Consider the following 27,572-nt stretch of genomic DNA (forward strand, 5'->3'; position numbering starts at 1 on the left):
GCCTGCAGAGCATTGACCCTGCTGTTTCTCTCTCTATTTGGTACCTCCAAGGTGCTTTAGAAGGGAGATACCTGAGTTGTTTCAACTTGCCACATTCTACAGGTTTAAGAAAAGAAGCCCTTCACCTTCCTTGAGTCAGCATCTAGCTGTTCCCAACGGTGTATTTCTCGCAACTCTCCAAACACACAGGCCGTCCTTCTTGTGCGTTTCTCGTTCTAGTGCAGAACCGCCGGTACTAAGATATCTGGAATGCTTCCTAGAGCCAAGTACCACACTGAATAAGGCTACATGGGTTCTGCTGCATGACAACTTGTGTCATGATACAAGAGGAACTTTAGATTGAGGTTAGTGTTCAAATGCTATAGCCAAATCTCTGAAGATTACCAAAGGATTAGCACCTACCAAAGAATCGGAACATCCAAGTTTCTTTCCTAGAAACCCACTTGTCATCAAAAGGGAATTGTGCTATGAAGAGAACATGTGCAACTACAGTGTTTCTCAGGGAGAATTGAGGCTGCAACTGTCTAAATCCCAATGAGTTAAATAAAGTTTCCCTTCAAGCCTTATTTTCAAATGGGCCTGCAGAGCATTGACCCTGCTGTTTTTTCTCTATTTTGTACCTCCAAGGTGCTTTAGAAGGGCGATACTTGAGTTGTTTTAACTTGCCACATTCTAGAGGTTTAACAAAAGAAGCCCTTCACTGCCCATGACTCGGCATCTAGCGGTTCCCAACGCTGCATTGCTCACAACTCCCCAAAAACACAGACCATCCTTCTTGTACGTTTCTCATCCTAGTGCAGAACCGCCAGTACTAGGAAACATGGAATGCTTCCAAGAGCTCAAGAACCACACTGAATAAGGCTACATGGATTCTGCTGCATGCTAACCTGTGGCACGATACAAGAGGAACGTTAGCTTGAGGGTAGTGGTCAAATTGGATCGCCAATTCACTGAAGATTTCCAACAATGAGCACCTACCAAAGAATGGCAACCTCCAAGTTTCTTTCATTCAAACTCACTTGCCATCACAAAGGAACTGTGCTATGAAGAAAACATGTGCAACTACAGTGCTTCTCAGGGAGAATTGAGCCTGCAAATTTCTAAATCCCAATGAGGAAAATAAAGTTTCCCTTCAAGCCTTATTTTCAAAAAGGCCCACAGAGCAATGACCCTGGTGTTTCTTTCTCTATTTTGTACCGCCAAGATGCTTTAGAAGGGAGATACTTGAGTTGTTTCAACTAGCCGCATTCTAGAGGTTTACCAAAAGAAGCCCTTCACTACCCATCACTCGGCATCTAGCTGTTCCAAATGGTGCATTGCTCACAAATCCCCGAACATATAGGCCGTCCTTCTTGTACGTTTTTCATCCCAGTGCAGACTGCCCAGTACTAAGAGACCTGATATGCTTCCTAGAGCTCAAGTACCACACTGAATAAGGCTACATGGATTCAGCTGCATGCCGACCTTTGGCATGATACAAGAGGAACGTTAGCTTGAGGCTAGTAGTCAAACTGGTTCACCAATTCACTGAAGATTACGGAAGGATAAGCACCTACCAAAGAATGGCAACCTCCAAGTTTACTTCTTAGAAACTCACTTATCATCACAAAGGCAAGTGTGCTATGAAGAGAATATGTGCAACTACAGTGTTTCTCAGGGAGAATTGAGCCCACAACTCTCTAAATCCCAAAGTGGAAATTAAAGTTTCCCTTCAAGCCTTATATTCAAAAGACCCACAGAGCATTGACCCTGCTGTTTCTTTCTCTATTTTGTACCTCCAAAGTGCTTTAGAAGGGAGATAGTTGAGTTGTTTCAACTTACCAGATTCTAGAGGTTTAACAAAAGAAGCCCATCACCTCCCATGACTCACCATCTAGCTGTTCCCAACGGTGCATTGCTCACAACTCCCTGAACACACAGGCCGTCCTTCTTGTACGTTTCTCAACCTACTGCAGAGCCGCCAGTACCGAGAGACCTGGAATCCTTCCTAGAGCCAGGAACCACACTAAATAAGGCTACATGGATTCTGCTGCATGACAACCTGTGTCATGATAGAAGAGGAACGTTAGCTTGAGGTTAGTGGTCAAATGCTGTGGCCAAATCTCTGAACATTACCGAAGGATGAGCACCTACCGAAGAATGGCAACCTCTAAGTTTCTTTCTTTCAAACTCACTTGTCATCACAAAGGAATTGTGCTATGAAGAGAACATGTGCAACTATAGTGTTTCTCAGGGAGAATTGAGCCTGCTAATTTCTAAATCCCAATGAGGAAAATAAAATTTCCTTTCAAGCCTTATTTTCAAAAGAGACAACAGAGAATTGACCCTGATGTTTCTTTCTCTATTTAGTACTTCCAAAGTGCTTTAGAAGGGAGATAGTTGAGTTGTTTCAACTTACCAGATTCTAGAGGTTTAACAAAAGAAGCCCTTCACCCCCCATGACTCAGCATCTAGCTGTTCCCAACGGTGCATTGCTCACAACTCCCTGAACACACAGGCCGTCCTTCTTGTACTTTTCTCATCCCAGTGCAGACCGGCCACTACTAAGAGACCTGGAATGCTTTCTACAGCTCAAGGACCACACTGAATAAGGCTACATGGATTCTGCTGCATGCCAACCTGTGACATGTTACAAGAGGAACATTAGCATTAGGGTAGTGTTCAAACGGGTTCGCCAATTGACTCAAGATTACCTAAGGACGAGCACCTACCAAAGAATGGCAACCTCCAAGTTTCTTTCCTAGAAACTCACTTGTCATCACAAATGCAATTGTGCTATGAAGAGAACATGTGCAACTACAGTGTTTCTCAGGGAGAATTGAGCCTGCAAATCTCTAAATCCCAATGAGGAAAATAAAGTTTCCCTTCAATCCTTATATTCAAAAGGCCCATAGAACATTGACCCTGCTTTATCTATCTCTATTTTGTAACTCCATGGTGCTTTAGAAGGCAAATAATTGAGTTGTTTCAACTTGCCACATTCTAGAGGTTTACCAAAAGAAGCCCCTCACTGCCCATGACTCGGAACATAGGTCTTCCCAACGCTGCATTGCTCACAACTCCACAAACACACAGGGCGTCCTTCTTGTACGTTTCTCATCCTAGTGCAGACCGGCCAGTACTAAGAGACCTGGAATTCTTTCTAGAGCTCAAGGATCACACTGAATAAGGCTACATGGATTCAGCTGCATGCCAACCTGTGGCATGATTCAAGAGGAACGTTAGCTTGAGGCTAGTGGTGAAACGGGTTCGCCAATTCACTCAACATTACCGAAGGATAAGCACCTACCAAAGAATGGCAACCTCCAAGTTTCCTTCCTACAAACTCACTTGTCATAACAAAGGAATTGGGCTATGAAGAGAACATGTGCAACTACAGTGTTTCTCAGGAGAATTGAGCCCACATCTCTCTAAATCCCAAGAAGGTAAATAAAGTTTCCGTTCAATCCGTATTTTCAAAAGAGAAAACAGAGCATTGACCCTGCTGTTTCTTTCTCTATTTTGTACCTCCAAGGTGCTTTAGAAGGGAGATAGTTGAGTTGTTTCAACTTGCCACATTCTACAGGTTTAACAAAAGAAGCCCTTCACTGCCCGTGACTCGGAACCTAGCTCTTCCCAACGTTGCATTGCTCACAACTCCCCACACGGATGGTCCTTCTTGTACGTTTCTCATCCTAGTGCAGACCCGCCTTTACTAAGAGACCTGGAATAACTCCTAAAGCTCAATAACCACACTGAATAAGGCTACATGGATTCAGCTGCATGCCAACCTGTGACATGATACAGGAGGAACTTTAGCTTGAGGGTAGTGGTCAAACGGCTTCGCCAATTCACTGAAGATTACTGAAGGATGGGCACCTACAAAAGAATGGCAACCTCCAAGTTTCTTTCCTAGAAACTCAATTATCATCACAAAGGCAATTGTGCTATGAAGAGTACACATGCGACTACAGTGTTTCTCAGGGAGGACTGAGCCCACAACTCTCTAAATCCCAATGTGGAAAATAAAGTTTCCCTTCAACCTTATATTCAAAAGGGCCCACAAAGCATTGACCCCGCAGTTTCTTCTATATTTTGTACCTCCAAGGTGCTTTAGAAGGGAGATGCTTGACTTGTTTCAACTTGCAACATTCTAGAGGTTTAACAAAAGAAGCCTTCATGCCCCATGACTCGGCATCTAGCTGTTCCCAACGGTACATTGCTCACAACTCCCCGAACACACAGGCTGTCCTTCCTTTACGTTTCTCATCCTAGTGCACACCGGCCAGTACTAAGAGACATGGAATGCTTCCTAGAACACATGAACCACACTGAATAAGGCTACCTGGATTCTGCTGCATGCCAACCTGTGGCATGATAGAAGAAGAACCTTAGCATGAGGCTAGAGGTCAAATGTGTTCGCCAATTCACTGAAGAATACCGAAGAATGACCACCTACCAAAGAATGGCAACCTCCAAGTTTCTTTCCAGAAAATCACTTGTCATCACGAAGGCAAATATGCTCTGAAGAGAACATGTGCAACTACAGTGTTTCTCAGGGAGAATTGAGCCCACAACTCTCTAAATCCCAATGAAGAAAATAAAGTTTCCCTTCAACCTTATATTCAAAAGGGCCCACAGAGCTTTGACCTCGCAGATTCTTTATCTATTTTGTACCTCCAAGGTGCTTTAGAAGGGAGATACTTGAGTTGTTTCAACTTACCAGCTTGCAGAGATTTAACAAAAGAAGCCCTTCACCTCCCATCACTCAGCAACTAGCTGTTCCCAACGGTGCATTGCTCACAACTCCCCGAACAAAGAAGCCGTCCTTCCTGTACGTTTCTCAATTTAGTGCAGGCCCGCCAGTACTAAGAGACCTGGAATGCTTCCTAGAGCCAGGAACCACACTAAATAAGGCTACATGGATTCTGCTGCATGACAACCTGTGTCATGATAGAAGAGGAACGTAAGCTTTTGGCTAGCGGTCAAATGTGGTCGCCAATTCACTGAAGATTACCGAAGAATGAGCACCTACCAAAGAATGGCAACCTCCAAGTTTCTTTCCTACAAACTCACTTGTCCTCACAAGGGAATTGTGTTGTGAAGAGAACATGTGCAACTACAGTGTTTCTAAGGGAGAATTGAGCCCGCAACACTCTAACTCCCAATGTGGAAAATAAAGATTCCCTTCAAGCCTTATATACAAAAGGGCACACAGAGCATTAGCCGTGCAGTTTCCTTCTCTATTTTGTAGCTCCAAGGTGCTTCAGTAGGGAGATAGTTGAGTTGTTTCAACTTGCCACATTCTAGAGGTTTACGACAAGAAGCTCTTCACTACCCACGAATCGGCATCTGGCTGTTCCCAATGGTGCATCAGTCACAACATCCCGAACACACATGCTGTCCTTCTTGTACGTTTCTCATCCAAGTCATACCGGGCAGTACTAAAATACCTGGAATGCTTCCTAGAACACAGGAACCACACTGAATCAGGCTACATGGATTCTGCTGCATGACATCCTGTGTCATGATAGAAGAGGAACGTTAGCTTCAGATTAGTTGTCAAATGCTGTCGCCAAATCTCTGAAGATTACCGAAGGATGAGCACCTACCAAAGAATGGCAACCTCCAAGTTTCTTTCCTAGAAACCCACTTGTCATCACAAGGGAATTGTGTTATGAAGAGAACATGTGCAACTACAGAGTTTCTCAGGGAGAATTGAGCCTGCAACCCTCTAAATCCCAATGAGTTAAATAAAATTTCCCTTCAAGCCTTATTTTCAAAAGGGCATGCCGAGCATTGACCCTGCTGTTTCTTTCTCTATTTTGTACCTCCAAGGTGCTTTAGAAGGGAGATAATAGAGTTTTTTCAACTTGCCACATTCTAGAGTTTTAACAAAGAAGCCCTTCACTACCCATGACTCGGTATCTAGCTGTTCCCAACGCTGCATTGCTCACAAATCCCCAAACACACGGACGGTCCTTCTTGTACGTTTCTCATCCTAGTGCAGACCCAGCCTTTACTAAGAGACCTGAAATGCTTCATAGAGCTCAAGAACCACACTGAATAAGGCTACATGGTTCTGCTGCATGCCAACCTGTGGCATGATACAAGAGGAACGTTAGCTTGAGGCTAGTGGTCAAATGGGTTCGCCAATTCACTGAAGATTACCGAAGAATGAGCACCTACAAAAGAATGGCAATCTCCAAGTTTCTTTCCTAGAAACTCACTTGTCATCACAAAGGCAATTGTGCTATGAAGAGAACATGTGCAACTACAGTGTTTCTCAGGGAGAGCTGAGCCCGCAACACTCTAAACCAGAAAGAGGAAAATAAAGTTCCCCTTCAAGCCTTATATTCAAAAGGGCCCACAGAGCATTGACCCTGCAGTTTCTTTCCCTATTTTGTACCTCCAATGTTGTTTAGGATGGAGATACTTGAGTTGTTTCAACTTACCACTTTCTACAGGTTTAACAAAAGAAGCCCTTCACCTCCCATTACTCAGCATCTAGCTCTTCCCAAAGGTGCATTGCTCACAAGTCCCCGAACACACAGGCCATCCTTCTTGTACGTTTCTCATCCTAGTGCAGACCCAGCCTTTACTAAGAGACCTGGAATGCTTCCTAGAGCCAAGAACCACACTGAATCAGGCTACATGGATTCTGCTGCATGCCAACTTGTGGCATGAGAGAAGAGGAACGTTAGCTTGAGGCTACTGATCAAACGGGTTCGCAAATTCACTCAAGATTACCGAAGGATTAGCACCTACTAAAGAATGGCAACCTCCAAGTTTCTTTCCTAGAAACTCACTTGTCATCACAAAGGCAATTGTGCTATGAAGAGAACACGTGTAACTTCACAGTTTCTCAGGGAGAATTGAGCCCTCAACTCTATAAATCCCAATGTGGAAAATAAAGTTTCCGTTCAAGCCTCTATTTTCAAAAGGGCCCACAGAGCATTGACCCTGCAGGTTCTTTCCCTAATGTGTACCTCCAAGGTTACTTAGAAAGGAGATACTTGAGTTGTTTCAACTTGCCACATTCTAGAGGTTTAACAAAGGAAACTCTTCACCTCCCATGACTAAGCATCTAGCTCTTCCCAACGGTGCGTTGCTCACAATTCCCCGAACACAGAGGCCGTCCTTCTTGTACGTTTCTCACCCTAGTGAAGACCCGCCAGTCCTAAGAGACCTGGAATGCTTCCTAAAGCTCAAGAACCACACTGAATAAGGATACATGGATTCTGCGGCATGACAACCTATGTCACGATAGAAGAGGAACTTTAGCTTGAGGTTAGTGGTCAAATGCTGTTGCCAAATCTCTGAAGATTACGGAAGGATGATCACCTACTAAAGAATGGCAACCTCCAAGTTTCTTTCGTAGAAACATATTGTCATTACAAGGGAATTGTGCTGTGAAAGGAACATGTGCAACTACAGTGTTTCTCAGGGAGAATTGAGCCTGCAACTCTCTAAATCCCAATGAGTTAAATAAAGTTTCCCTTCAAGCCTTTTTTTTACAAGGGCCTGCAGAGCATTGACCCTGCTGTTTCTCTCTCTATTTGGTACCTCCAAGGTGCTTTAGAAGGGAGATACCTGAGTTGTTTCAACTTGCCACATTCTACAGGTTTAAGAAAAGAAGCCCTTCACCTTCCTTGAGTCAGCATCTAGCTGTTCCCAACGGTGTATTTCTCGCAACTCTCCAAACACACAGGCCGTCCTTCTTGTGCGTTTCTCGTTCTAGTGCAGAACCGCCGGTACTAAGATATCTGGAATGCTTCCTAGAGCCAAGTACCACACTGAATAAGGCTACATGGGTTCTGCTGCATGACAACTTGTGTCATGATACAAGAGGAACTTTAGATTGAGGTTAGTGTTCAAATGCTATAGCCAAATCTCTGAAGATTACCAAAGGATTAGCACCTACCAAAGAATCGGAACATCCAAGTTTCTTTCCTAGAAACCCACTTGTCATCAAAAGGGAATTGTGCTATGAAGAGAACATGTGCAACTACAGTGTTTCTCAGGGAGAATTGAGGCTGCAACTGTCTAAATCCCAATGAGTTAAATAAAGTTTCCCTTCAAGCCTTATTTTCAAATGGGCCTGCAGAGCATTGACCCTGCTGTTTTTTCTCTATTTTGTACCTCCAAGGTGCTTTAGAAGGGCGATACTTGAGTTGTTTTAACTTGCCACATTCTAGAGGTTTAACAAAAGAAGCCCTTCACTGCCCATGACTCGGCATCTAGCGGTTCCCAACGCTGCATTGCTCACAACTCCCCAAAAACACAGACCATCCTTCTTGTACGTTTCTCATCCTAGTGCAGAACCGCCAGTACTAGGAAACATGGAATGCTTCCAAGAGCTCAAGAACCACACTGAATAAGGCTACATGGATTCTGCTGCATGCTAACCTGTGGCACGATACAAGAGGAACGTTAGCTTGAGGGTAGTGGTCAAATTGGATCGCCAATTCACTGAAGATTTCCAACAATGAGCACCTACCAAAGAATGGCAACCTCCAAGTTTCTTTCATTCAAACTCACTTGCCATCACAAAGGAATTGTGCTATGAAGAAAACATGTGCAACTACAGTGCTTCTCAGGGAGAATTGAGCCTGCAAATTTCTAAATCCCAATGAGGAAAATAAAGTTTCCCTTCAAGCCTTATTTTCAAAAAGGCCCACAGAGCAATGACCCTGGTGTTTCTTTCTCTATTTTGTACCGCCAAGATGCTTTAGAAGGGAGATACTTGAGTTGTTTCAACTAGCCGCATTCTAGAGGTTTACCAAAAGAAGCCCTTCACTACCCATCACTCGGCATCTAGCTGTTCCAAATGGTGCATTGCTCACAAATTCCCGAACACATAGGCCGTCCTTCTTGTACGTTATTCATCCCAGTGCAGACTGCCCAGTACTAAGAGACCTGATATGCTTCCTAGAGCTCAAGTACCACACTGAATAAGGCTACATGGATTCAGCTGCATGCCGACCTTTGGCATGATACAAGAGGAACGTTAGCTTGAGGCTAGTAGTCAAACTGGTTCACCAATTCACTGAAGATTACGGAAGGATAAGCACCTACCAAAGAATGGCAACCTCCAAGTTTACTTCTTAGAAACTCACTTATCATCACAAAGGCAAGTGTGCTATGAAGAGAATATGTGCAACTACAGTGTTTCTCAGGGAGAATTGAGCCCACAACTCTCTAAATCCCAAAGTGGAAATTAAAGTTTCCCTTCAAGCCTTATATTCAAAAGACCCACAGAGCATTGACCCTGCTGTTTCTTTCTCTATTTTGTACCTCCAAAGTGCTTTAGAAGGGAGATAGTTGAGTTGTTTCAACTTACCAGATTCTAGAGGTTTAACAAAAGAAGCCCATCACCTCCCATGACTCACCATCTAGCTGTTCCCAACGGTGCATTGCTCACAACTCCCCGAACACACAGGCCGTCCTTCTTGTACGTTTCTCAACCTACTGCAGAGCCGCCAGTACCGAGAGACCTGGAATCCTTCCTAGAGCCAGGAACCACACTAAATAAGGCTACATGGATTCTGCTGCATGACAACCTGTGTCATGATAGAAGAGGAACGTTAGCTTGAGGTTAGTGGTCAAATGCTGTGGCCAAATCTCTGAACATTACCGAAGGATGAGCACCTACCGAAGAATGGCAACCTCTAAGTTTCTTTCTTTCAAACTCACTTGTCATCACAAAGGAATTGTGCTATGAAGAGAACATGTGCAACTATAGTGTTTCTCAGGGAGAATTGAGCGTGCTACTTTCTAAATCCCAATGAGGAAAATAAAATTTCCTTTCAAGCCTTATTTTCAAAAGAGACAACAGAGAATTGACCCTGATGTTTCTTTCTCTATTTAGTACTTCCAAGGTGCTTTAGAAGGGAGATACTTGAGTTGTTTCAACTTACCAGATTCTAGAGGTTTAACAAAAGAAGCCCTTCACCCCCCATGACTCAGCATCTAGCTGTTCCCAACGGTGCATTGCTCACAACTCCCTGAACACACAGGCCGTCCTTCTTGTACGTTTCTCATCCCAGTGCAGACCGGCCACTACTAAGAGACCTGGAATGCTTTCTAGAGCTCAAGGACCACACTGAATAAGGCTACATGGATTCTGCTGCATGCCAACCTGTGACATGTTACAAGAGGAACATTAGCATTAGGGTAGTGGTCAAACGGGTTCGCCAATTGACTCAAGATTACCTAAGGACGGGCACCTACCAAAGAATGGCAACCTCCAAGTTTCTTTCCTAGAAACTCACTTGTCATCACAAAGGCAATTGTGCTATGAAAAGAACATGTGCAACTACAGTGTTTCTCAGGGAGAATTGAGCCTGCAAATCTCTAAATCCCAATGAGGAAAATAAAGTTTCCCTTCAATCCTTATATTCAAAAGGCCCATAGAACATTGACCCTGCTTTATCTATCTCTATTTTGTAACTCCATGGTGCTTTAGAAGGCAAATAATTGAGTTGTTTCAACTTGCCACACTCTAGACGTTTACCAAAAGAAGCCCCTCACTGCCCATGACTCGGAACATAGGTCTTCCCAACGCTGCATTGCTCACAACTCCACAAACACACAGGGCGTCCTTCTTGTACGTTTCTCATCCTAGTGCAGACCGGCCAGTACTAAGAGACCTGGAATTCTTTCTAGAGCTCAAGGATCACACTGAATAAGGCTACATGGATTCAGCTGCATGCCAACCTGTGGCATGATTCAAGAGGAACGTTAGCTTGAGGCTAGTGGTGAAACGGGTTCGCCAATTCACTCAACATTACCGAAGGATAAGCACCTACCAAAGAATGGCAACCTCCAAGTTTCCTTCCTACAAACTCACTTGTCATAACAAAGGAATTGGGCTATGAAGAGAACATGTGCAACTACAGTGTTTCTCAGGAGAATTGAGCCCACATCTCTCTAAATCCCAAGAAGGTAAATAAAGTTTCCGTTCAATCCGTATTTTCAAAAGAGAAAACAGAGCATTGACCCTGCTGTTTCTTTCTCTATTTTGTACCTCCAAGGTGCTTTAGAAGGGAGATAGTTGAGTTGTTTCAACTTGCCACATTCTACAGGTTTAACAAAAGAAGCCCTTCACTGCCCGTGACTCGGAACCTAGCTCTTCCCAACGTTGCATTGCTCACAACTCCCCACACGGATGGTCCTTCTTGTACGTTTCTCATCCTAGTGCAGACCCGCCTTTACTAAGAGACCTGGAATAACTCCTAAAGCTCAATAACCACACTGAATAAGGCTACATGGATTCAGCTGCATGCCAACCTGTGACATGATACAGGAGGAACTTTAGCTTGAGGGTAGTGGTCAAACGGCTTCGCCAATTCACTGAAGATTACTGAAGGATGGGCACCTACAAAAGAATGGCAACCTCCAAGTTTCTTTCCTAGAAACTCAATTATCATCACAAAGGCAATTGTGCTATGAAGAGTACACATGCGACTACAGTGTTTCTCAGGGAGGACTGAGCCCACAACTCTCTAAATCCCAATGTGGAAAATAAAGTTTCCCTTCAACCTTATATTCAAAAGGGCCCACAAAGCATTGACCCCGCAGTTTCTTCTATATTTTGTACCTCCAAGGTGCTTTAGAAGGGAGATGCTTGACTTGTTTCAACTTGCAACATTCTAGAGGTTTAACAAAAGAAGCCTTCATGCCCCATGACTCGGCATCTAGCTGTTCCCAACGGTACATTGCTCACAACTCCCCGAACACACAGGCTGTCCTTCCTTTACCTTTCTCATCCTAGTGCACACCGGCCAGTACTAAGAGACATGGAATGCTTCCTAGAACACATGAACCACACTGAATAAGGCTACCTGGATTCTGCTGCATGCCAACCTGTGGCATGATAGAAGAAGAACCTTAGCATGAGGCTAGAGGTCAAATGTGTTCGCCAATTCACTGAAGAATACCGAAGAATGACCACCTACCAAAGAATGGCAACCTCCAAGTTTCTTTCCAGAAAATCACTTGTCATCACGAAGGCAAATATGCTCTGAAGAGAACATGTGCAACTACAGTGTTTCTCAGGGAGAATTGAGCCCACAACTCTCTGAATCCCAATGAAGAAAATAAAGTTTCCCTTCAACCTTATATTCAAAAGGGCCCACAGAGCTTTGACCTCGCAGATTCTTTATCTATTTTGTACCTCCAAGGTGCTTTAGAAGGGAGATACTTGAGTTGTTTCAACTTACCAGCTTGCAGAGATTTAACAAAAGAAGCCCTTCACCTCCCATCACTCAGCAACTAGCTGTTCCCAACGGTGCATTGCTCACAACTCCCCGAACAAAGAAGCCGTCCTTCCTGTACGTTTCTCAATTTAGTGCAGGCCCGCCAGTACTAAGAGACCTGGAATGCTTCCTAGAGCCAGGAACCACACTAAATAAGGCTACATGGATTCTGCTGCATGACAACCTGTGTCATGATAGAAGAGGAACGTAAGCTTTTGGCTAGCGGTCAAATGTGGTCGCCAATTCACTGAAGATTACCGAACAATGAGCACCTACCAAAGAATGGCAACCTCCAAGTTTCTTTCCTACAAACTCACTTGTCCTCACAAGGGAATTGTGCTGTGAAGAGAACATGTGCAACTACAGTGTTTCTAAGGGAGAATTGAGCCCGCAACACTCTAACTCCCAATGTGGAAAATAAAGATTCCCTTCAAGCCTTATATACAAAAGGGCACACAGAGCATTAGCCGTGCAGTTTCCTTCTCTATTTTGTAGCTCCAAGGTGCTTCAGTAGGGAGATAGTTGAGTTGTTTCAACTTGCCACATTCTAGAGGTTTACGACAAGAAGCTCTTCACTACCCACGAATCGGCATCTGGCTGTTCCCAATGGTGCATCAGTCACAACATCCCGAACACACATGCTGTCCTTCTTGTACGTTTCTCATCCAAGTCATACCGGGCAGTACTAAAATACCTGGAATGCTTCCTAGAACACAGGAACCACACTGAATCAGGCTACATGGATTCTGCTGCATGACATCCTGTGTCATGATAGAAGAGGAACGTTAGCTTCAGATTAGTTGTCAAATGCTGTCGCCAAATCTCTGAAGATTACCGAAGGATGAGCACCTACCAAAGAATGGCAACCTCCAAGTTTCTTTCCTAGAAACCCACTTGTCATCACAAGGGAATTGTGTTATGAAGAGAACATGTGCAACTACAGAGTTTCTCAGGGAGAATTGAGCCTGCAACCCTCTAAATCCCAATGAGTTAAATAAAATTTCCCTTCAAGCCTTATTTTCAAAAGGGCATGCCGAGCATTGACCCTGCTGTTTCTTTCTCTATTTTGTACCTCCAAGGTGCTTTAGAAGGGAGATAATAGAGTTTTTTCAACTTGCCACATTCTAGAGTTTTAACAAAGAAGCCCTTCACTACCCATGACTCGGTATCTAGCTGTTCCCAACGCTGCATTGCTCACAACTCCCCAAACACACGGACGGTCCTTCTTGTACGTTTCTCATCCTAGTGCAGACCCAGCCTTTACTAAGAGACCTGAAATGCTTCATAGAGCTCAAGAACCACACTGAATAAGGCTACATGGTTCTGCTGCATGCCAACCTGTGGCATGATACAAGAGGAACGTTAGCTTGAGGCTAGTGGTCAAATGGGTTCGCCAATTCACTGAAGATTACCGAAGAATGAGCACCTACAAAAGAATGGCAATCTCCAAGTTTCTTTCCTAGAAACTCACTTGTCATCACAAAGGCAATTGTGCTATGAAGAGAACATGTGCAACTACAGTGTTTCTCAGGGAGAGCTGAGCCCGCAACACTCTAAACCAGAAAGAGGAAAATAAAGTTCCCCTTCAAGCCTTATATTCAAAAGGGCCCACAGAGCATTGACCCTGCAGTTTCTTTCCCTATTTTGTACCTCCAATGTTGTTTAGGATGGAGATACTTGAGTTGTTTCAACTTACCACTTTCTACAGGTTTAACAAAAGAAGCCCTTCACCTCCCATTACTCAGCATCTAGCTCTTCCCAACGGTGCATTGCTCACAAGTCCCCGAACACACAGGCCATCCTTCTTGTACGTTTCTCATCCTAGTGCAGACCCAGCCTTTACTAAGAGACCTGGAATGCTTCCTAGAGCCAAGAACCACACTGAATCAGCCTACATGGATTCTGCTGCATGCCAACTTGTGGCATGAGAGAAGAGGAACGTTAGCTTGAGGCTACTGATCAAACGGGTTTGCAAATTCACTCAAGATTACCGAAGGATTAGCACCTACTAAAGAATGGCAACCTCCAAGTTTCTTTCCTAGAAACTCACTTGTCATCACAAAGGCAATTGTGCTATGAAGAGAACACGTGTAACTTCACGGTTTCTCAGGGAGAATTGAGCCCTCAACTCTATAAATCCCAATGTGGAAAATAAAGTTTCCGTTCAAGCCTCTATTTTCAAAAGGGCCCACAGAGCATTGACCCTGCAGGTTCTTTCCCTAATGTGTACCTCCAAGGTTACTTAGAAAGGAGATACTTGAGTTGTTTCAACTTGCCACATTCTAGAGGTTTAACAAAGGAAACTCTTCACCTCCCATGACTAGGCATCTAGCTCTTCCCAACGGTGCGTTGCTCACAATTCCCCGAACACAGAGGCCGTCCTTCTTGTACGTTTCTCACCCTAGTGAAGACCCGCCAGTCCTAAGAGACCTGGAATGCTTCCTAAAGCTCAAGAACCACACTGAATAAGGATACATGGATTCTGCGGCATGACAACCTATGTCACGATAGAAGAGGAACTTTAGCTTGAGGTTAGTGGTCAAATGCTGTTGCCAAATCTCTGAAGATTACGGAAGGATGATCACCTACTAAAGAATGGCAACCTCCAAGTTTCTTTCGTAGAAACATATTGTCATTACAAGGGAATTGTGCTGTGAAAGGAACATGTGCAACTACAGTGTTTCTCAGGGAGAATTGAGCCTGCAACTCTCTAAATCCCAATGAGTTAAATAAAGTTTCCCTTCAAGCCTTTTTTTTACAAGGGCCTGCAGAGCATTGACCCTGCTGTTTCTCTCTCTATTTGGTACCTCCAAGGTGCTTTAGAAGGGAGATACCTGAGTTGTTTCAACTTGCCACATTCTACAGGTTTAAGAAAAGAAGCCCTTCACCTTCCTTGAGTCAGCATCTAGCTGTTCCCAACGGTGTATTTCTCGCAACTCTCCAAACACACAGGCCGTCCTTCTTGTGCGTTTCTCGTTCTAGTGCAGAACCGCCGGTACTAAGATATCTGGAATGCTTCCTAGAGCCAAGTACCACACTGAATAAGGCTACATGGGTTCTGCTGCATGACAACTTGTGTCATGATACAAGAGGAACTTTAGATTGAGGTTAGTGTTCAAATGCTATAGCCAAATCTCTGAAGATTACCAAAGGATTAGCACCTACCAAAGAATCGGAACATCCAAGTTTCTTTCCTAGAAACCCACTTGTCATCAAAAGGGAATTGTGCTATGAAGAGAACATGTGCAACTACAGTGTTTCTCAGGGAGAATTGAGGCTGCAACTGTCTAAATCCCAATGAGTTAAATAAAGTTTCCCTTCAAGCCTTATTTTCAAATGGGCCTGCAGAGCATTGACCCTGCTGTTTTTTCTCTATTTTGTACCTCCAAGGTGCTTTAGAAGGGCGATACTTGAGTTGTTTTAACTTGCCACATTCTAGAGGTTTAACAAAAGAAGCCCTTCACTGCCCATGACTCGGCATCTAGCGGTTCCCAACGCTGCATTGCTCACAACTCCCCAAAAACACAGACCATCCTTCTTGTACGTTTCTCATCCTAGTGCAGAACCGCCAGTACTAGGAAACATGGAATGCTTCCAAGAGCTCAAGAACCACACTGAATAAGGCTACATGGATTCTGCTGCATGCTAACCTGTGGCACGATACAAGAGGAACGTTAGCTTGAGGGTAGTGGTCAAATTGGATCGCCAATTCACTGAAGATTTCCAACAATGAGCACCTACCAAAGAATGGCAACCTCCAAGTTTCTTTCATTCAAACTCACTTGCCATCACAAAGGAACTGTGCTATGAAGAAAACATGTGCAACTACAGTGCTTCTCAGGGAGAATTGAGCCTGCAAATTTCTAAATCCCAATGAGGAAAATAAAGTTTCCCTTCAAGCCTTATTTTCAAAAAGGCCCACAGAGCAATGACCCTGGTGTTTCTTTCTCTATTTTGTACCACCAAGATGCTTTAGAAGGGAGATACTTGAGTTGTTTCAACTAGCCGCATTCTAGAGGTTTACCAAAAGAAGCCCTTCACTACCCATCACTCGGCATCTAGCTGTTCCAAATGGTGCATTGCTCACAAATCCCCGAACATATAGGCCGTCCTTCTTGTACGTTTTTCATCCCAGTGCAGACTGCCCAGTACTAAGAGACCTGATATGCTTCCTAGAGCTCAAGTACCACACTGAATAAGGCTACATGGATTCAGCTGCATGCCGACCTTTGGCATGATACAAGAGGAACGTTAGCTTGAGGCTAGTAGTCAAACTGGTTCACCAATTCACTGAAGATTACGGAAGGATAAGCACCTACCAAAGAATGGCAACCTCCAAGTTTACTTCTTAGAAACTCACTTATCATCACAAAGGCAAGTGTGCTATGAAGAGAATATGTGCAACTACAGTGTTTCTCAGGGAGAATTGAGCCCACAACTCTCTAAATCCCAAAGTGGAAATTAAAGTTTCCCTTCAAGCCTTATATTCAAAAGACCCACAGAGCATTGACCCTGCTGTTTCTTTCTCTATTTTGTACCTCCAAAGTGCTTTAGAAGGGAGATAGTTGAGTTGTTTCAACTTACCAGATTCTAGAGGTTTAACAAAAGAAGCCCATCACCACCCATGACTCACCATCTATCTGTTCCCAACGGTGCATTGCTCACAACTCCCTGAACACACAGGCCGTCCTTCTTGTACGTTTCTCAACCTACTGCAGAGCCGCCAGTACCGAGAGACCTGGAATCCTTCCTAGAGCCAGGAACCACACTAAATAAGGCTACATGGATTCTGCTGCATGACAACCTGTGTCATGATAGAAGAGGAACGTTAGCTTGAGGTTAGTGGTCAAATGCTGTGGCCAAATCTCTGAACATTACCGAAGGATGAGCACCTACCGAAGAATGGCAACCTCTAAGTTTCTTTCTTTCAAACTCACTTGTCATCACAAAGGAATTGTGCTATGAAGAGAACATGTGCAACTATAGTGTTTCTCAGGGAGAATTGAGCCTGCTACTTTCTAAATCCCAATGAGGAAAATAAAATTTCCTTTCAAGCCTTATTTTCAAAAGAGACAACAGAGAATTGACCCTGATGTTTCTTTCTCTATTTAGTACTTCCAAGGTGCTTTAGAAGGGAGATAGTTGAGTTGTTTCAACTTACCAGATTCTAGAGGTTTAACAAAAGAAGCCCTTCACCCCCCATGACTCAGCATCTAGCTGTTCCCAACGGTGCATTGCTCACAACTCCCTGAACACACAGGCCGTCCTTCTTGTACGTTTCTCATCCCAGTGCAGACCGGCCACTACTAAGAGACCTGGAATGCTTTCTAGAGCTCAAGGACCACACTGAATAAGGCTACATGGATTCTGCTGCATGCCAACCTGTGACATGTTACAAGAGGAACATTAGCATTAGGGTAGTGGTCAAACGGGTTCGCCAATTGACTCAAGATTACCTAAGGACGAGCACCTACCAAAGAATGGCAACCTCCAAGTTTCTTTCCTAGAAACTCACTTGTCATCACAAAGGCAATTGTGCTATGAAGAGAACATGTGCAACTACAGTGTTTCTCAGGGAGAATTGAGCCTGCAAATCTCTAAATCCCAATGAGGAAAATAAAGTTTCCCTTCAATCCTTATATTCAAAAGGCCCATAGAACATTGACCCTGCTTTATCTATCTCTATTTTGTAACTCCATGGTGCTTTAGAAGGCAAATAATTGAGTTGTTTCAACTTGCCACATTCTAGAGGTTTACCAAAAGAAGCCCCTCACTGCCCATGACTCGGAACATAGGTCTTCCCAACGCTGCATTGCTCACAACTCCACAAACACACAGGGCGTCCTTCTTGTACGTTTCTCATCCTAGTGCAGACCGGCCAGTACTAAGAGACCTGGAATTCTTTCTAGAGCTCAAGGATCACACTGAATAAGGCTACATGGATTCAGCTGCATGCCAACCTGTGGCATGATTCAAGAGGAACGTTAGCTTGAGGCTAGTGGTGAAACGGGTTCGCCAATTCACTCAACATTACCGAAGGATAAGCACCTACCAAAGAATGGCAACCTCCAAGTTTCCTTCCTACACACTCACTTGTCATAACAAAGGAATTGGTCTATGAAGAGAACATGTGCAACTACAGTGTTTCTCAGGAGAATTGAGCCCACATCTCTCTAAATCCCAAGAAGGTAAATAAAGTTTCCGTTCAATCCGTATTTTCAAAAGAGAAAACAGAGCATTGACCCTGCTGTTTCTTTCTCTATTTTGTACCTCCAAGGTGCTTTAGAAGGGAGATAGTTGAGTTGTTTCAACTTGCCACATTCTACAGGTTTAACAAAAGAAGCCCTTCACTGCCCGTGACTCGGAACCTAGCTCTTCCCAACGTTGCATTGCTCACAACTCCCCACACGGATGGTCCTTCTTGTACGTTTCTCATCCTAGTGCAGACCCGCCTTTACTAAGAGACCTGGAATAACTCCTAAAGCTCAATAACCACACTGAATAAGGCTACATGGATTCAGCTGCATGCCAACCTGTGACATGATACAGGAGGAACTTTAGCTTGAGGGTAGTGGTCAAACGGCTTCGCCAATTCACTGAAGATTACTGAAGGATGGGCACCTACAAAAGAATGGCAACCTCCAAGTTTCTTTCCTAGAAACTCAATTATCATCACAAAGGCAATTGTGCTATGAAGAGTACACATGCGACTACAGTGTTTCTCAGGGAGGACTGAGCCCACAACTCTCTAAATCCCAATGTGGAAAATAAAGTTTCCCTTCAACCTTATATTCAAAAGGGCCCACAAAACATTGACCCCGCAGTTTCTTCTATATTTTGTACCTCCAAGGTGCTTTAGAAGGGAGATGCTTGACTTGTTTCAACTTGCAACATTCTAGAGGTTTAACAAAAGAAGCCTTCATGCCCCATGACTCGGCATCTAGCTGTTCCCAACGGTACATTGCTCACAACTCCCCGAACACACAGGCTGTCCTTCCTTTACGTTTCTCATCCTAGTGCACACCGGCCAGTACTAAGAGACATGGAATGCTTCCTAGAACACATGAACCACACTGAATAAGGCTACCTGGATTCTGCTGCATGCCAACCTGTGGCATGATAGAAGAAGAACCTTAGCATGAGGCTAGAGGTCAAATGTGTTCGCCAATTCACTGAAGAATACCGAAGAATGACCACCTACCAAAGAATGGCAACCTCCAAGTTTCTTTCCAGAAAATCACTTGTCATCACGAAGGCAAATATGCTCTGAAGAGAACATGTGCAACTACAGTGTTTCTCAGGGAGAATTGAGCCTGCAACCCTCTAAATCCCAATGAGTTAAATAAAATTTCCCTTCAAGCCTTATTTTCAAAAGGGCATGCCGAGCATTGACCCTGCTGTTTCTTTCTCTATTTTGTACCTCCAAGGTGCTTTAGAAGGGAGATAATAGAGTTTTTTCAACTTGCCACATTCTAGAGTTTTAACAAAGAAGCCCTTCACTACCCATGACTCGGTATCTAGCTGTTCCCAACGCTGCATTGCTCACAACTCCCCAAACACACGGACGGTCCTTCTTGTACGTTTCTCATCCTAGTGCAGACCCAGCCTTTACTAAGAGACCTGAAATGCTTCATAGAGCTCAAGAACCACACTGAATAAGGCTACATGGTTCTGCTGCATGCCAACCTGTGGCATGATACAAGAGGAACGTTAGCTTGAGGCTAGTGGTCAAATGGGTTCGCCAATTCACTGAAGATTACCGAAGAATGAGCACCTACAAAAGAATGGCAATCTCCAAGTTTCTTTCCTAGAAACTCACTTGTCATCACAAAGGCAATTGTGCTATGAAGAGAACATGTGCAACTACAGTGTTTCTCAGGGAGAGCTGAGCCCGCAACACTCTAAACCAGAAAGAGGAAAATAAAGTTCCCCTTCAAGCCTTATATTCAAAAGGGCCCACAGAGCATTGACCCTGCAGTTTCTTTCCCTATTTTGTACCTCCAATGTTGTTTAGGATGGAGATACTTGAGTTGTTTCAACTTACCACTTTCTACAGGTTTAACAAAAGAAGCCCTTCACCTCCCATTACTCAGCATCTAGCTCTTCCCAACGGTGCATTGCTCACAAGTCCCCGAACACACAGGCCATCCTTCTTGTACGTTTCTCATCCTAGTGCAGACCCAGCCTTTACTAAGAGACCTGGAATGCTTCCTAGAGCCAAGAACCACACTGAATCAGCCTACATGGATTCTGCTGCATGCCAACTTGTGGCATGAGAGAAGAGGAACGTTAGCTTGAGGCTACTGATCAAACGGGTTTGCAAATTCACTCAAGATTACCGAAGGATTAGCACCTACTAAAGAATGGCAACCTCCAAGTTTCTTTCCTAGAAACTCACTTGTCATCACAAAGGCAATTGTGCTATGAAGAGAACACGTGTAACTTCACGGTTTCTCAGGGAGAATTGAGCCCTCAACTCTATAAATCCCAATGTGGAAAATAAAGTTTCCGTTCAAGCCTCTATTTTCAAAAGGGCCCACAGAGCATTGACCCTGCAGGTTCTTTCCCTAATGTGTACCTCCAAGGTTACTTAGAAAGGAGATACTTGAGTTGTTTCAACTTGCCACATTCTAGAGGTTTAACAAAGGAAACTCTTCACCTCCCATGACTAGGCATCTAGCTCTTCCCAACGGTGCGTTGCTCACAATTCCCCGAACACAGAGGCCGTCCTTCTTGTACGTTTCTCACCCTAGTGAAGACCCGCCAGTCCTAAGAGACCTGGAATGCTTCCTAAAGCTCAAGAACCACACTGAATAAGGATACATGGATTCTGCGGCATGACAACCTATGTCACGATAGAAGAGGAACTTTAGCTTGAGGTTAGTGGTCAAATGCTGTTGCCAAATCTCTGAAGATTACGGAAGGATGATCACCTACTAAAGAATGGCAACCTCCAAGTTTCTTTCGTAGAAACATATTGTCATTACAAGGGAATTGTGCTGTGAAAGGAACATGTGCAACTACAGTGTTTCTCAGGGAGAATTGAGCCTGCAACTCTCTAAATCCCAATGAGTTAAATAAAGTTTCCCTTCAAGCCTTTTTTTTACAAGGGCCTGCAGAGCATTGACCCTGCTGTTTCTCTCTCTATTTGGTACCTCCAAGGTGCTTTAGAAGGGAGATACCTGAGTTGTTTCAACTTGCCACATTCTACAGGTTTAAGAAAAGAAGCCCTTCACCTTCCTTGAGTCAGCATCTAGCTGTTCCCAACGGTGTATTTCTCGCAACTCTCCAAACACACAGGCCGTCCTTCTTGTGCGTTTCTCGTTCTAGTGCAGAACCGCCGGTACTAAGATATCTGGAATGCTTCCTAGAGCCAAGTACCACACTGAATAAGGCTACATGGGTTCTGCTGCATGACAACTTGTGTCATGATACAAGAGGAACTTTAGATTGAGGTTAGTGTTCAAATGCTATAGCCAAATCTCTGAAGATTACCAAAGGATTAGCACCTACCAAAGAATCGGAACATCCAAGTTTCTTTCCTAGAAACCCACTTGTCATCAAAAGGGAATTGTGCTATGAAGAGAACATGTGCAACTACAGTGTTTCTCAGGGAGAATTGAGGCTGCAACTGTCTAAATCCCAATGAGTTAAATAAAGTTTCCCTTCAAGCCTTATTTTCAAATGGGCCTGCAGAGCATTGACCCTGCTGTTTTTTCTCTATTTTGTACCTCCAAGGTGCTTTAGAAGGGCGATACTTGAGTTGTTTTAACTTGCCACATTCTAGAGGTTTAACAAAAGAAGCCCTTCACTGCCCATGACTCGGCATCTAGCGGTTCCCAACGCTGCATTGCTCACAACTCCCCAAAAACACAGACCATCCTTCTTGTACGTTTCTCATCCTAGTGCAGAACCGCCAGTACTAGGAAACATGGAATGCTTCCAAGAGCTCAAGAACCACACTGAATAAGGCTACATGGATTCTGCTGCATGCTAACCTGTGGCACGATACAAGAGGAACGTTAGCTTGAGGGTAGTGGTCAAATTGGATCGCCAATTCACTGAAGATTTCCAACAATGAGCACCTACCAAAGAATGGCAACCTCCAAGTTTCTTTCATTCAAACTCACTTGCCATCACAAAGGAACTGTGCTATGAAGAAAACATGTGCAACTACAGTGCTTCTCAGGGAGAATTGAGCCTGCAAATTTCTAAATCCCAATGAGGAAAATAAAGTTTCCCTTCAAGCCTTATTTTCAAAAAGGCCCACAGAGCAATGACCCTGGTGTTTCTTTCTCTATTTTGTACCACCAAGATGCTTTAGAAGGGAGATACTTGAGTTGTTTCAACTAGCCGCATTCTAGAGGTTTACCAAAAGAAGCCCTTCACTACCCATCACTCGGCATCTAGCTGTTCCAAATGGTGCATTGCTCACAAATCCCCGAACATATAGGCCGTCCTTCTTGTACGTTTTTCATCCCAGTGCAGACTGCCCAGTACTAAGAGACCTGATATGCTTCCTAGAGCTCAAGTACCACACTGAATAAGGCTACATGGATTCAGCTGCATGCCGACCTTTGGCATGATACAAGAGGAACGTTAGCTTGAGGCTAGTAGTCAAACTGGTTCACCAATTCACTGAAGATTACGGAAGGATAAGCACCTACCAAAGAATGGCAACCTCCAAGTTTACTTCTTAGAAACTCACTTATCATCACAAAGGCAAGTGTGCTATGAAGAGAATATGTGCAACTACAGTGTTTCTCAGGGAGAATTGAGCCCACAACTCTCTAAATCCCAAAGTGGAAATTAAAGTTTCCCTTCAAGCCTTATATTCAAAAGACCCACAGAGCATTGACCCTGCTGTTTCTTTCTCTATTTTGTACCTCCAAAGTGCTTTAGAAGGGAGATAGTTGAGTTGTTTCAACTTACCAGATTCTAGAGGTTTAACAAAAGAAGCCCATCACCACCCATGACTCACCATCTATCTGTTCCCAACGGTGCATTGCTCACAACTCCCTGAACACACAGGCCGTCCTTCTTGTACGTTTCTCAACCTACTGCAGAGCCGCCAGTACCGAGAGACCTGGAATCCTTCCTAGAGCCAGGAACCACACTAAATAAGGCTACATGGATTCTGCTGCATGACAACCTGTGTCATGATAGAAGAGGAACGTTAGCTTGAGGTTAGTGGTCAAATGCTGTGGCCAAATCTCTGAACATTACCGAAGGATGAGCACCTACCGAAGAATGGCAACCTCTAAGTTTCTTTCTTTCAAACTCACTTGTCATCACAAAGGAATTGTGCTATGAAGAGAACATGTGCAACTATAGTGTTTCTCAGGGAGAATTGAGCCTGCTACTTTCTAAATCCCAATGAGGAAAATAAAATTTCCTTTCAAGCCTTATTTTCAAAAGAGACAACAGAGAATTGACCCTGATGTTTCTTTCTCTATTTAGTACTTCCAAGGTGCTTTAGAAGGGAGATAGTTGAGTTGTTTCAACTTACCAGATTCTAGAGGTTTAACAAAAGAAGCCCTTCACCCCCCATGACTCAGCATCTAGCTGTTCCCAACGGTGCATTGCTCACAACTCCCTGAACACACAGGCCGTCCTTCTTGTACGTTTCTCATCCCAGTGCAGACCGGCCACTACTAAGAGACCTGGAATGCTTTCTAGAGCTCAAGGACCACACTGAATAAGGCTACATGGATTCTGCTGCATGCCAACCTGTGACATGTTACAAGAGGAACATTAGCATTAGGGTAGTGGTCAAACGGGTTCGCCAATTGACTCAAGATTACCTAAGGACGAGCACCTACCAAAGAATGGCAACCTCCAAGTTTCTTTCCTAGAAACTCACTTGTCATCACAAAGGCAATTGTGCTATGAAGAGAACATGTGCAACTACAGTGTTTCTCAGGGAGAATTGAGCCTGCAAATCTCTAAATCCCAATGAGGAAAATAAAGTTTCCCTTCAATCCTTATATTCAAAAGGCCCATAGAACATTGACCCTGCTTTATCTATCTCTATTTTGTAACTCCATGGTGCTTTAGAAGGCAAATAATTGAGTTGTTTCAACTTGCCACATTCTAGAGGTTTACCAAAAGAAGCCCCTCACTGCCCATGACTCGGAACATAGGTCTTCCCAACGCTGCATTGCTCACAACTCCACAAACACACAGGGCGTCCTTCTTGTACGTTTCTCATCCTAGTGCAGACCGGCCAGTACTAAGAGACCTGGAATTCTTTCTAGAGCTCAAGGATCACACTGAATAAGGCTACATGGATTCAGCTGCATGCCAACCTGTGGCATGATTCAAGAGGAACGTTAGCTTGAGGCTAGTGGTGAAACGGGTTCGCCAATTCACTCAACATTACCGAAGGATAAGCACCTACCAAAGAATGGCAACCTCCAAGTTTCCTTCCTACACACTCACTTGTCATAACAAAGGAATTGGTCTATGAAGAGAACATGTGCAACTACAGTGTTTCTCAGGAGAATTGAGCCCACATCTCTCTAAATCCCAAGAAGGTAAATAAAGTTTCCGTTCAATCCGTATTTTCAAAAGAGAAAACAGAGCATTGACCCTGCTGTTTCTTTCTCTATTTTGTACCTCCAAGGTGCTTTAGAAGGGAGATAGTTGAGTTGTTTCAACTTGCCACATTCTACAGGTTTAACAAAAGAAGCCCTTCACTGCCCGTGACTCGGAACCTAGCTCTTCCCAACGTTGCATTGCTCACAACTCCCCACACGGATGGTCCTTCTTGTACGTTTCTCATCCTAGTGCAGACCCGCCTTTACTAAGAGACCTGGAATAACTCCTAAAGCTCAATAACCACACTGAATAAGGCTACATGGATTCAGCTGCATGCCAACCTGTGACATGATACAGGAGGAACTTTAGCTTGAGGGTAGTGGTCAAACGGCTTCGCCAATTCACTGAAGATTACTGAAGGATGGGCACCTACAAAAGAATGGCAACCTCCAAGTTTCTTTCCTAGAAACTCAATTATCATCACAAAGGCAATTGTGCTATGAAGAGTACACATGCGACTACAGTGTTTCTCAGGGAGGACTGAGCCCACAACTCTCTAAATCCCAATGTGGAAAATAAAGTTTCCCTTCAACCTTATATTCAAAAGGGCCCACAAAACATTGACCCCGCAGTTTCTTCTATATTTTGTACCTCCAAGGTGCTTTAGAAGGGAGATGCTTGACTTGTTTCAACTTGCAACATTCTAGAGGTTTAACAAAAGAAGCCTTCATGCCCCATGACTCGGCATCTAGCTGTTCCCAACGGTACATTGCTCACAACTCCCCGAACACACAGGCTGTCCTTCCTTTACGTTTCTCATCCTAGTGCACACCGGCCAGTACTAAGAGACATGGAATGCTTCCTAGAACACATGAACCACACTGAATAAGGCTACCTGGATTCTGCTGCATGCCAACCTGTGGCATGATAGAAGAAGAACCTTAGCATGAGGCTAGAGGTCAAATGTGTTCGCCAATTCACTGAAGAATACCGAAGAATGACCACCTACCAAAGAATGGCAACCTCCAAGTTTCTTTCCAGAAAATCACTTGTCATCACGAAGGCAAATATGCTCTGAAGAGAACATGTGCAACTACAGTGTTTCTCAGGGAGAATTGAGCCCACAACTCTCTAAATCCCAATGAAGAAAATAAAGTTTCCCTTCAACCTTATATTCAAAAGGGCCCACAGAGCTTTGACCTCGCAGATTCTTTATCTATTTTGTACCTCCAAGGTGCTTTAGAAGGGAGATACTTGAGTTGTTTCAACTTACCAGCTTGCAGAGATTTAACAAAAGAAGCCCTTCACCTCCCATCACTCAGCAACTAGCTGTTCCCAACGGTGCATTGCTCACAACTCCCCGAACAAAGAAGCCGTCCTTCCTGTACGTTTCTCAATTTAGTGCAGGCCCGCCAGTACTAAGAGACCTGGAATGCTTCCTAGAGCCAGGAACCACACTAAATAAGGCTACATGGATTCTGCTGCATGACAACCTGTGTCATGATAGAAGAGGAACGTAAGCTTTTGGCTAGCGGTCAAATGTGGTCGCCAATTCACTGAAGATTACCGAACAATGAGCACCTACCAAAGAATGGCAACCTCCAAGTTTCTTTCCTACAAACTCACTTGTCCTCACAAGGGAATTGTGCTGTGAAGAGAACATGTGCAACTACAGTGTTTCTAAGGGAGAATTGAGCCCGCAACACTCTAACTCCCAATGTGGAAAATAAAGATTCCCTTCAAGCCTTATATACAAAAGGGCACACAGAGCATTAGCCGTGCAGTTTCCTTCTCTATTTTGTAGCTCCAAGGTGCTTCAGTAGGGAGATAGTTGAGTTGTTTCAACTTGCCACATTCTAGAGGTTTACGACAAGAAGCTCTTCACTACCCACGAATCGGCATCTGGCTGTTCCCAATGGTGCATCAGTCACAACATCCCGAACACACATGCTGTCCTTCTTGTACGTTTCTCATCCAAGTCATACCGGGCAGTACTAAAATACCTGGAATGCTTCCTAGAACACAAGAACCACACTGAATCAGGCTACATGGATTCTGCTGCATGACATCCTGTGTCATGATAGAAGAGGAACGTTAGCTTCAGATTAGTTGTCAAATGCTGTCGCCAAATCTCTGAAGATTACCGAAGGATGAGCACCTACCAAAGAATGGCAACCTCCAAGTTTCTTTCCTAGAAACCCACTTGTCATCACAAGGGAATTGTGTTATGAAGAGAACATGTGCAACTACAGAGTTTCTCAGGGAGAATTGAGCCTGCAACCCTCTAAATCCCAATGAGTTAAATAAAATTTCCCTTCAAGCCTTATTTTCAAAAGGGCATGCCGAGCATTGACCCTGCTGTTTCTTTCTCTATTTTGTACCTCCAAGGTGCTTTAGAAGGGAGATAATAGAGTTTTTTCAACTTGCCACATTCTAGAGTTTTAACAAAGAAGCCCTTCACTACCCATGACTCGGTATCTAGCTGTTCCCAACGCTGCATTGCTCACAACTCCCCAAACACACGGACGGTCCTTCTTGTACGTTTCTCATCCTAGTGCAGACCCAGCCTTTACTAAGAGACCTGAAATGCTTCATAGAGCTCAAGAACCACACTGAATAAGGCTACATGGTTCTGCTGCATGCCAACCTGTGGCATGATACAAGAGGAACGTTAGCTTGAGGCTAGTGGTCAAATGGGTTCGCCAATTCACTGAAGATTACCGAAGAATGAGCACCTACAAAAGAATGGCAATCTCCAAGTTTCTTTCCTAGAAACTCACTTGTCATCACAAA

The sequence above is a fragment of the Eubalaena glacialis genome, chromosome 7, assembly GCF_028564815.1.
Source record: "Eubalaena glacialis isolate mEubGla1 chromosome 7, mEubGla1.1.hap2.+ XY, whole genome shotgun sequence".
Lineage (NCBI taxonomy): Eukaryota > Metazoa > Chordata > Mammalia > Artiodactyla > Balaenidae > Eubalaena > Eubalaena glacialis.